We start from the raw sequence: 9,588 nt of genomic DNA on the forward strand, positions 1-9,588 counted from the left end.
ATGGAAAATCTGATCCAGACTTTGGAAAAGGAAATTGATAAAAAAGAGGCGGATATTAGTGCATTGAAACTTAAGAAATTTACGAGAGACACTATTGATTTTGAAACTGATAAAATCTTCAGGTGGCAATTCCCCAAAAAAAAGTTTATAACAACAAATTCCAGAATGATAGGACCAGCAAGAGAGCTATCTGAATACGCTGAAAGCAGTACATCATGTAGTGAAGCAGAGAGCTCAAGTGAATTATCTGTCCGTACTAGAACATCAAACAGAGAGAATAGAAGATACCCAGATATTTTCTATAATAAGAAAAGAAATGGACGTGGCCATGATAGGTCTAAGGTAATAAATCTTTCACAACATGTGCTCACTGAGCCCCAAATACGACTATTAGAGAAAGGCCTAACCTTTTCACCTTCCTCATATCTAGACAAGTTCGAAGTAGTAAAAGACCTGCATTTATTTGCACGGAAGATCATTTTGCAGAAAATACACTACAGAACTGATTCAGATGAAACTTTGGCAACTGAGGCTGAAAGGGAAGCCCTAAGGTGTCTAGAAGAACTTATTGAGGAGAATAATCAGGAAAGTTTGGGTAAGTTTCCTTTGCACTTACTGGGGAAGTCAAAAAAATTCCCCAGCCTTAGCACATGCTCAGCAGTGGATATTTTTGTGAAGGTAATGGTTGAGGAGATTGAGAACTTGCCATCTGTACCTGGCTGGGTATCGAATTTAAGTGCGGATGAAAATAGAGCATTGAGGGAACTGCAGTCTTGGGATGATGTCGTCATCAAACAGGCAGACAAAGGGGGCAATACTGTGTTATGGCCCTGTAAAATGTATGAAAAACAGGCGTATAAAATCCTACATAACACTAGTTGTTATAAAAAAGTTCATTATAACCCGTTGACTGAGTTCCAACAGAAATTGGTCAACATATTAGAATCTGCCTTTGATGACGGCATCATCCCTAAAAGACTGGTTGAAGTGGTTTCTAAGTTGCAACCGAGAATGGCCACATTTTATTTACTACCAAAACTGCATAAGAATCCATTGGACCCACCAGGAAGACCTATTGTAGCGGGCAATGGAGGTCTTTGTGAAATTATTTGTACGGTCATCGATTACTACTTGCAGCCATTGGTATTAACCTTGCCCTCTTATATCAAGGATACTACCATGATGTTGAAAAGGCTTGACTCTATACAATTGGAGGCAGGGGCAGTCTTGGTAACAGCCGACGTTGAGGCTTTGTATTCCTCAATCAGGCATGAGGACGGTTTGGAAGCTGTGGCTCATTACCTATATGAAAGTAATTTGGAGCCAGATCTAATTGAGCTTCTTCTGGCCCTGCTGAAATTTATATTGGAGCACAATGTTTTTTTATTTAACAATGAGTTTTTTATACAACAGCAAGGGACAGCCATGGGGGCCACTTGTGCCCCGGCGTATGCGAATTTATTGATGGGATACTGGGAGCGAACTGTTTTCCATGACGATGATGGTGATATTCATGCCATACAGGGATGGAGTCGTTACATAGACGACATCATGTTTATATGGGAAGATTCTGTAGACAAATTAGCTCTGGTCATGGCAAAATTAAATCAGAACAGGTTCAACATTAAATTAACCTATAATTATGGTAGGAAAGTTGAATTTTTGGATCTAAATGTTACGGCATTAGATGATGGCAAAATAATAACAAATGTATTTAGAAAACCTACAGCAACTAACACTCTGTTGCACGCTTCTTCTGCTCATCATAGGTCTACCATTAATGGCATACCCACTGGCCAATTCCTCAGAATTAAACGAATTTGTACGACTGCAGATGATTATGATCATCAGGCATCTGATTTAGCTAGAAGATTTGCTGATAGAGGTTACAGCAATCGTCAAATTAAAAGAGGTTTTAAAAAGGCTGCATCTTTCCCAAGAGATGAATTGCTGTATGGAGATAAAAAACATAATGAAGACAATGGGAAAAACAATATACGATTTATCACAAGATTCAATAAACAGTGGCCGGAATTAACCCATTTGATGAAGAAGCATTGGAAGATTTTACAATCAGACCCGATTTTGAAAACTGTATTGCCGCATCGTCCTCTTATGGTTTCAAGAAGATCCAGGAGTCTTAAAGACATTCTTGTACATAGCCATTACTCTGCTGGGAGCTCAGTATCCTGTAGATCTGGAGGTAATGGTTTTTTTCCTTGTAAAATGTGTAAAGGGTGCCAAAACATGTTTATAAGTAAAACTTTCAATAACCATGATGGTTCTCGTAGTTTCGAAATACGCAAGAGACTTACGTGTTCATCTAAAGGCGTAATATATCACGCCCATTGTCCTTGTGGTAAAATATACGTGGGTCTCACCACACGAGAGCTACGTGTTAGGACTAGAGAACACGTGAGGGACATCGAGAAATCTGTAACAATTACTGATGTTAGTCTTTTAAAAACCTTACCTAGACATTTCAAATTGTACCATCATTCGGATCCTAGGGGGTTAAAAATTCAGGCAATAGATCAAATTGAATTGGGCATTAGAGGTGGAAATTTAGCCAGGATTTTGGCTCAAAAAGAGAGCAAGTGGATCTACTTGCTGGGTACTTTGGCCCCATATGGTCTCAATGAGACCTTGGGTCTCAATTCATTCTTGGAATAGAGTTAGTTTTACCTTGTAACTCCATCATTATTTTTACTATGTATAGGTCCCTTTATTCTATTAAGGTGCTTTCATTATGGCACATTTCCTGGTAGTCCTTCATGTTTTTATTTGTGTGTGTCTATATTTGTTATTCATTATATGTATTTTTATCTTTTTGATATTCAGTTTCTTTTTGGGGTTGTTACTTACCATGGGTCAGTTGCTTGGCAATTATTGATGTCCCTTGATGCGATTGAAGATGACATCCGGCAAATTGAAGATTTTAAGATAAAGTGAAAAACGACTGTGGAGGGAAAAAGAAAATAACGGAAAAGAGAATATTATTAATTCACCTTATAATTATTAAATATATTTAGTATTTATCATGGTATATTTATTTATTTATTAGATCTATTATATTTATTGTTAATTTTATATATTAATATTTCATCAAATTAATTTGATATTTATTACGTTATATTGTATTGTTTGTATTATTATTATTTTGTTTATATTATATTATTATTGTGCGCACTACTAGTAATTATGATATATGTATGTTTGTTTGGTTAATTTTTATATTGAACACTTAGCTTCATATTATATATGATATGATGTCACGTATTAGTTAATTTAAGATCCATTGTATATTTGCCGGCACTTTAGAGGTGTTTAGCATATTTTGATTATTGATTATTTTTTTATTCCGTTTAGTCCTTCCTTTTCCCTCTTTTCAGTTCCACTGTATGCGTTCTTTCACTGTACAGTTTCCACAGTTTGTGTGTGTTGTAATATCATTGTCGCCATATCCGCATTTAACACATTCCTTTTCCCCATTAAGATTTATAATTTATCGCATTCCCCTTTTCATATCGGCACCTTCTTACCTCTGTGTATGGTGTGCGCATGCGCTGGTCAGCGACGTCACTGTGATTTCCGGCTCTGCACAAAGAGGAAGGCAAAGCGCTTCACGCTTGCGTTCCAAGTGCGGGGTTCCGGAAGTCACTCTTTTCATTTGGTAACGTCCTGGGATCCGCGCATGCGCCATGCTATGCCCATTACACAGACGTGTTTTACAGCTGATTCGGGGGTATATAAGACCAATTAGGTTGATTTGGGACACTCTCGCCCCCTATTTGAGGAAGCCAGTTAGGCAAAACGGCGCTGTCGGGGTCGCTGTGGAACACTCTAGTTGTCTGGACATTTATTTATGTAAGTTTTTACTTCATTTGGCACGGTTCACTTTGCTGTCACATTATGCACTTTAGTCTGAGACGCTGACTTTATACCAGCATGTTACATGCTTTCCTAAGCTTCACATGAAGCTTAGTCCTTGAAGCTATCGGTGCACATCTTTATTCATTATACTATCATATACATTTATTGTGGCACTTTGTTTGCTTCTACACATAGGATATGAATTTCCATGATGTTTGAGTACATATATAATGTTTTTGTATGGATAGTTGAGATGATAGCAACATCTTGGTAGCTTGTGGTTCACGTTTGTGGTCACATATCGCTGGTTGTGCTCGATATATACTTATTACATTCCTTACAGGACTCCACTTATAAGGCCATAGGTGATTAGTTTCACGTCTCTTATATAGATCTCATTTGAGTATATATCATTGTAGTAGTGCCTTATCCATTGTGGACTCATGTGTCATATTTTTATGTTCATCTATGTCCTGCCTAGCAGTTGTTCTTAGCGTACATGTTTTTAGGAGAACATTTCTTGTTTAATAATCATGGTGTTTGTTTTATTTATATTTTGTAATAAAATTTATTTTATGTCATATTAGTGCCTAGGCCTCCTTTTTCCCATAGTGATTTTCTTATGGGTAATAGGATTAAATATGTATTTCTTGAGGTGTGCACAACACTATTTAAGGACAAATGATAATATTGTAGGTTGGAACCAGGCAACATCCTGTGGCAGAGGGTGTTGCAGGGGAATATTCAGGGGGGTCCCTGTCAGGGGTGGGATTCTGACAGAGGTCTAGCGAACAAGACAGAGCGTTAAGGAACCGCGCCTGCACTACATCGCGGCGGTATCTCAAAAAAGGACAAGAAGCGAGGTTTATTGTGAAGAGTGAGAAACGAGATCATAGCAAAAAGGAGATAACACCAGTAGGAGTCGTGCCGTAAGATCGAGGCAACATCCTACTGAGGCACGTAGCCGGTGGCCGAAACGCCGAGGAAGTATTGGGCTCCAAGCATTACTTCAAACCAACGGCAGGACAGTTAATTATAGGTTGGCTGTCTCACCTAAATCACCTAAGAAGACATAGGGGGCAACTGTGGGAGAGGGGCGTCACTAGGGTCCCGGAAGAACTCCAGGCCTACCCGTCATACGGGTGCGTCCTAGCCATATCATCTGGGGGACGGAGAAGAACATCAGAACAGATATAAGTTGTGGGAAAGAACATCAGATTGTTGTGAAGACTATCCCGTGGTGCTCAGCAGGGAAGTACTACAACACACAGGCGCTAGAAGGTAGGCACAGATTTCCACCTGCAAAGGGAGCTCTGGAGGTGCCATCGGACCGGCCGGTCTCAGACAGCCCTGTTGACAGTACTCTGGATTGAGGATCTTGAAGCCTTCAGTAAAGAGTTAAAGAGACTGCAACCCTGTGTCCTCGTTATTCATCGTGACCTGCACCACGCACCACCACCTACACCTTTCATTGGACGCCCCTTAGCAGGGTCACGGACCGGGCCTAGCCACTGTGACAACCCCAGAACTGAGACAGAAGCCCGGTACTGAGTACCTCGCGGCCCTGTGTCTGGGGGCGCTCCAAACTTGGCGTCACGAACAGGATCTACTTAAGCCTGAAGAATCAGGTCATGTGTGCCTTGGAACTGTGATTTATTGTGCTTGAACTGTGACTTATTGCAAAGACTGTGCATTGCTATTGCCACCAGACGTTCCCGCCGAAAACCGCCGCCATTACAGAGCTAAGAGGAGCGCAGGAGAAGAAGAAGGGCGTGGAAGTGGGCGTGAACGAGCTGGAGAGCGCGCAAGACCATGGCCGCCCAGTCTAAATATTACTACACCCTGAGGACGTGCCCGTCAGCTGCTGAGGTCCGCCTTCTCATCCTCTATGGAGGGTGGGGACAATAGGGACGGGGCCGCCCCGAAAGAGAGCGCGGGAAGAAGACCCAGAGAGGGACAAAGATGGCGACGTCCGAAGCACCGCATGGGGACGACCCGACCCAGTACGAGGCTGCATCACCCGTAGCAGCCCCGGAGTCGCCGTCGCTGCCAGGACTGGCCCTCACGGAGCTACTGATGGGGAGACCCAGCTGGCAGCCATATGAGGAGTGGGTGGCTGCGGCTGAGGCCCGGCGGTTAGCACGCCGCCGGGAGGTCGACGACAGTGTGATCTCCCGGCTGGGCCAGCCTACAGAGATCCGCCTGTCCCCAGTGTCCCCCGCTCTATCCATCCCGACCGAGGCGGAGCGTGAGCTGCAGATGCCGGACCTGAAGATCCTGCCGGCGGCGGAACATCTACGGTGCCTGGTAGCAACATGGAAGAACAGGCCCCAACCTGCGGCCCTGGTCGACCTGACGGGTGCTGTGGAGGTCCCACCGTCACACTGGGGTGTAGTGGTTTTCTTCAACTCCCGGGAAGGAAGGGGAGTTATTCAGGAGATCGGAGAGCCGCTGCAGGTCCGCGTCGACCGGAGGGAAGTGGAGCCTTGCGGTGGAAAGTATGATGTGGACCGCGACTTGGAACCCTGAGATGCTGTGACCTATACCCGGTGGCGGAGGGAGGTCGGCTGGACGGCCCGAAGCTTTCAGCGGTGCGCCACTCTCCAGGTTGCTGCTGGGACTCCGGAGGTCGAACCCACTGCAGAAAAGGTGGCGGAACCCTCCACTGCGGATCACCAGAATATCCCGACCCACCGTGTATCTGTGGGTCGTGCCCGTTCTCGGCTGAGAAGGGTGGCCCAAAGAGGGGCACCGCCATTGCCTGGACGAGGATCGGACCTTCCCAGACCACCGAGGGCCGCTTGCCAGGTAAGGCCCGGAAGGAGGCCACCTCCTGATCAGTCAGAATGAAGCCCTAAAGTTCTACAAACTGTAAATAGTTAACTGTTCGTCTTCTGTGTCTTCTGCTGCTAGTACCCGACCAGGGTTGTTCTTAAAGGGATCCCTTTGTTTACCCGGGATCCCTATTGCTTTTTATTTTTTTTGCTTTTGTTTTCCTTTTTGCTCCTTTACACCCCCTATTTCGAAAGGACTGCCGAATCATGGACGGTGAATGGTTCACAAACTGTAATGTAAATAGTTTGCACCCTATTAAGGGTGCCCCCTACTGGTTTTACAAGAAAAAGAACTCTGTTGTGAATTCTGCTCTTGGGCTCCCTCCGGTGGTTGTAAGTGGTAGCGCTGCTGTCTCTGAATCGCAGCATTTATCAGGTGTGTTCACTTTCTGCAAATCTGACTGGGCTATTTAGTCTTGCTTCACCCTTTAGTCAGTGCCAGTTGTCCATTGTTCCTGGAGGATTCACATCTCTGCCTGGTCTCTCCTGCTTTGCAGTTCTTTTCAACAAAGATAAGTTCTGGCCTTGATTTTTTGCTGTCCATATGCTGTGGCCTTATTGTTCAGTTCTTTTCCATGTTTTTTTTGTCTTGTCCAGCTTGGTCTGTATAAGGATTTGTTTAGCCAAGCTGGTATCTCTGGAGATGCAGATATACCCTCCATATCTTTAGTTAGCTGTGGAGTTTTGTATTTTCTGTGGTGGATATTTTCTAGTGTTTTAATACTGACTGCATAGTACTCTGTCCTATCCTTTCTATTTAGCTAGAAGTGGCCTCCTTTGCTAAATTCTGATTTCAGTCTGTGTATGTTTTTTCCTTCTCCTCTCACAGTCAATATTTGTGGGGGGCTGTCTGTCCTTTGGGAATTTTCTCTGAGGCAAGATAGTTTTCCCTTTTCTATCTCTAGGGGTAATTTGTCCTCCGGCTGTGTCGAGATGTCCAGGGAGTGCTAGGTACATTCCACGGCTACTTCTAGTTGTGGTGTTAAGTTCAGGGTCTGCGGTCAGTACAGGTACCACCTTCTCCAGAGTACGTCTCATGCTGCTCCTAGGCCACCAGATCATAACAGAACTCTTTGCAAAGAAACTGTTCCTGGAAACAGTACAGGAATTCCTGCCTTACACGGACTTGCAACTTGAGCAGTTGCACTACCTCAAAGAGACTTGGTTCCTTCCTAAAGGGGAAGTTCACCAGTTGCACTTAATGTACAATGTTGCCTTAAAGGAAAGTGAACAGTAATAATGTTTTACATAGCAAGTTATATTTAGCCAGCTAGTTAGTTATAGAAAATGTTTGATAATGTTGCTAGAGATTGAGGACAGGAAGTGAACCCGTAGTGGTTAGTGGGTGAGTCCTCCTAGGAGCCACAGAGAGATGGCTCAGTGATCCTGTATTAAGAAAAGAGGCAGGAGGCCTGGGCAGATAGACAGGTGGTCCTGTATAAGACAAATCAGAGAGTAAGAAGAAAATGTTGCACTTAGAAGAGAAAAATGAAGAAAAGTTAATTTATATTTTAGGAGTTTTATAGTAAGCCTTTAGTGGATCCAGCTTATACGTCCTTAGAGGCAAAGTTAAATTATTGTTCAGAATTTGCACTTAGTAGAATACCCGGCTGGGTAATAGAAGTTATTTATAGTATGTTATTTAAGATATTTAACCATGTTGTGTTTGTAACGTTTAAGAGTCCTTACCTCCCATAAAGGGAAGCACTGTTATTATTATTTGTTACTTATTTATTGCATTTCAAAATTTGTATGTCTTTTTGCTGACATGTATTGTTGTTTTCTTCCCAGTCCGGGAGTACTGGATTTAACCAGGGGGGAGTGCAGCGCCCCAGCGTCCTGGTCGTTGCAGTACTGACGCTCCGCCGCTGAGGGGAGTGATGGTATGTCTGATGGCACTTATGGAGTTCACCTGACCAGGTATCACAAACACCAATACACTTCACAGTCTGGCCTCCAGGGGGAGCAAAGGGCACTATGTATTAGGCCACTCCTCACAATCTGGTAAAACTAGGGGTTGGATAGAAAGTTAGACAGAAGCTGACTAGGTTGGAACCAGGCAACATCCTGTGGCAGAGGGTGTTGCAGGGGAATATTCAGGGGGTCCCTGTCAGGGGTGGGATCCTGACAGAGGCCTAGGGAACAAGACAGAGCGTTAAGGAACCGCGCCTGCACTACATCACGGCTGTATCTCAAGAAAGGACAAGAAGCGAGGTTTATTGTGAAGAGTGAGAAACGAGATCATAGCAAAAAGGAGATAACACCAGTAGGAGTCGTGCCGTAAGATCGAGGCAACATCCTACTGAGGCACGTAGCCGGTGGCCGGAACGCCGAGGGAGTATTGGGCTCCAAGCATTACTTCAAACCAACAGCAGGACAGTTAATTATAGGTTGGCTGTCTCACCTAAATCACCTAAGCAGACATAGGGGGCAACTGTGGGAGAGGGGCGTCACTAGGGTCCCGGCAGAACTCCAGGCCTACCCGTCATACGGGTGCGTCCTAGCCATATCATCTGGGGGACGGAAAAGAACATCAGAACAGATATAAGTTGTGGGAAAGAACATCAGAAAGAGACACAACAGTTGTGAGGACTATCCCGTGGTGCTCAGCAGGGAAGTAATACAGCACACAGGCGCTAGAAGGTAGGCACAGATTTCCACCTGCAAAGGGAGCTCTGGAGGTGCCATCGGACCGGCCGGTCTCAGACAGCCCTGTTGACAGTACTCTGGATTGAGGATCTTGAAGCCTTCAGTAAAGAGTTAAAGAGACTGCAACCCTGTGTCCTCGTTATTCATCGCGACCTGCACCACGCACCACCACCTACACCTTTCATTGGACGTCCCTTAGCAGGGTCACAGACCGGGCCTAGCCACTGTGACA

Source organism: Ranitomeya variabilis, chromosome 5, assembly GCF_051348905.1.
Source record: "Ranitomeya variabilis isolate aRanVar5 chromosome 5, aRanVar5.hap1, whole genome shotgun sequence".
In the NCBI taxonomy this organism is placed as follows: Eukaryota; Metazoa; Chordata; class Amphibia; order Anura; family Dendrobatidae; genus Ranitomeya; species Ranitomeya variabilis.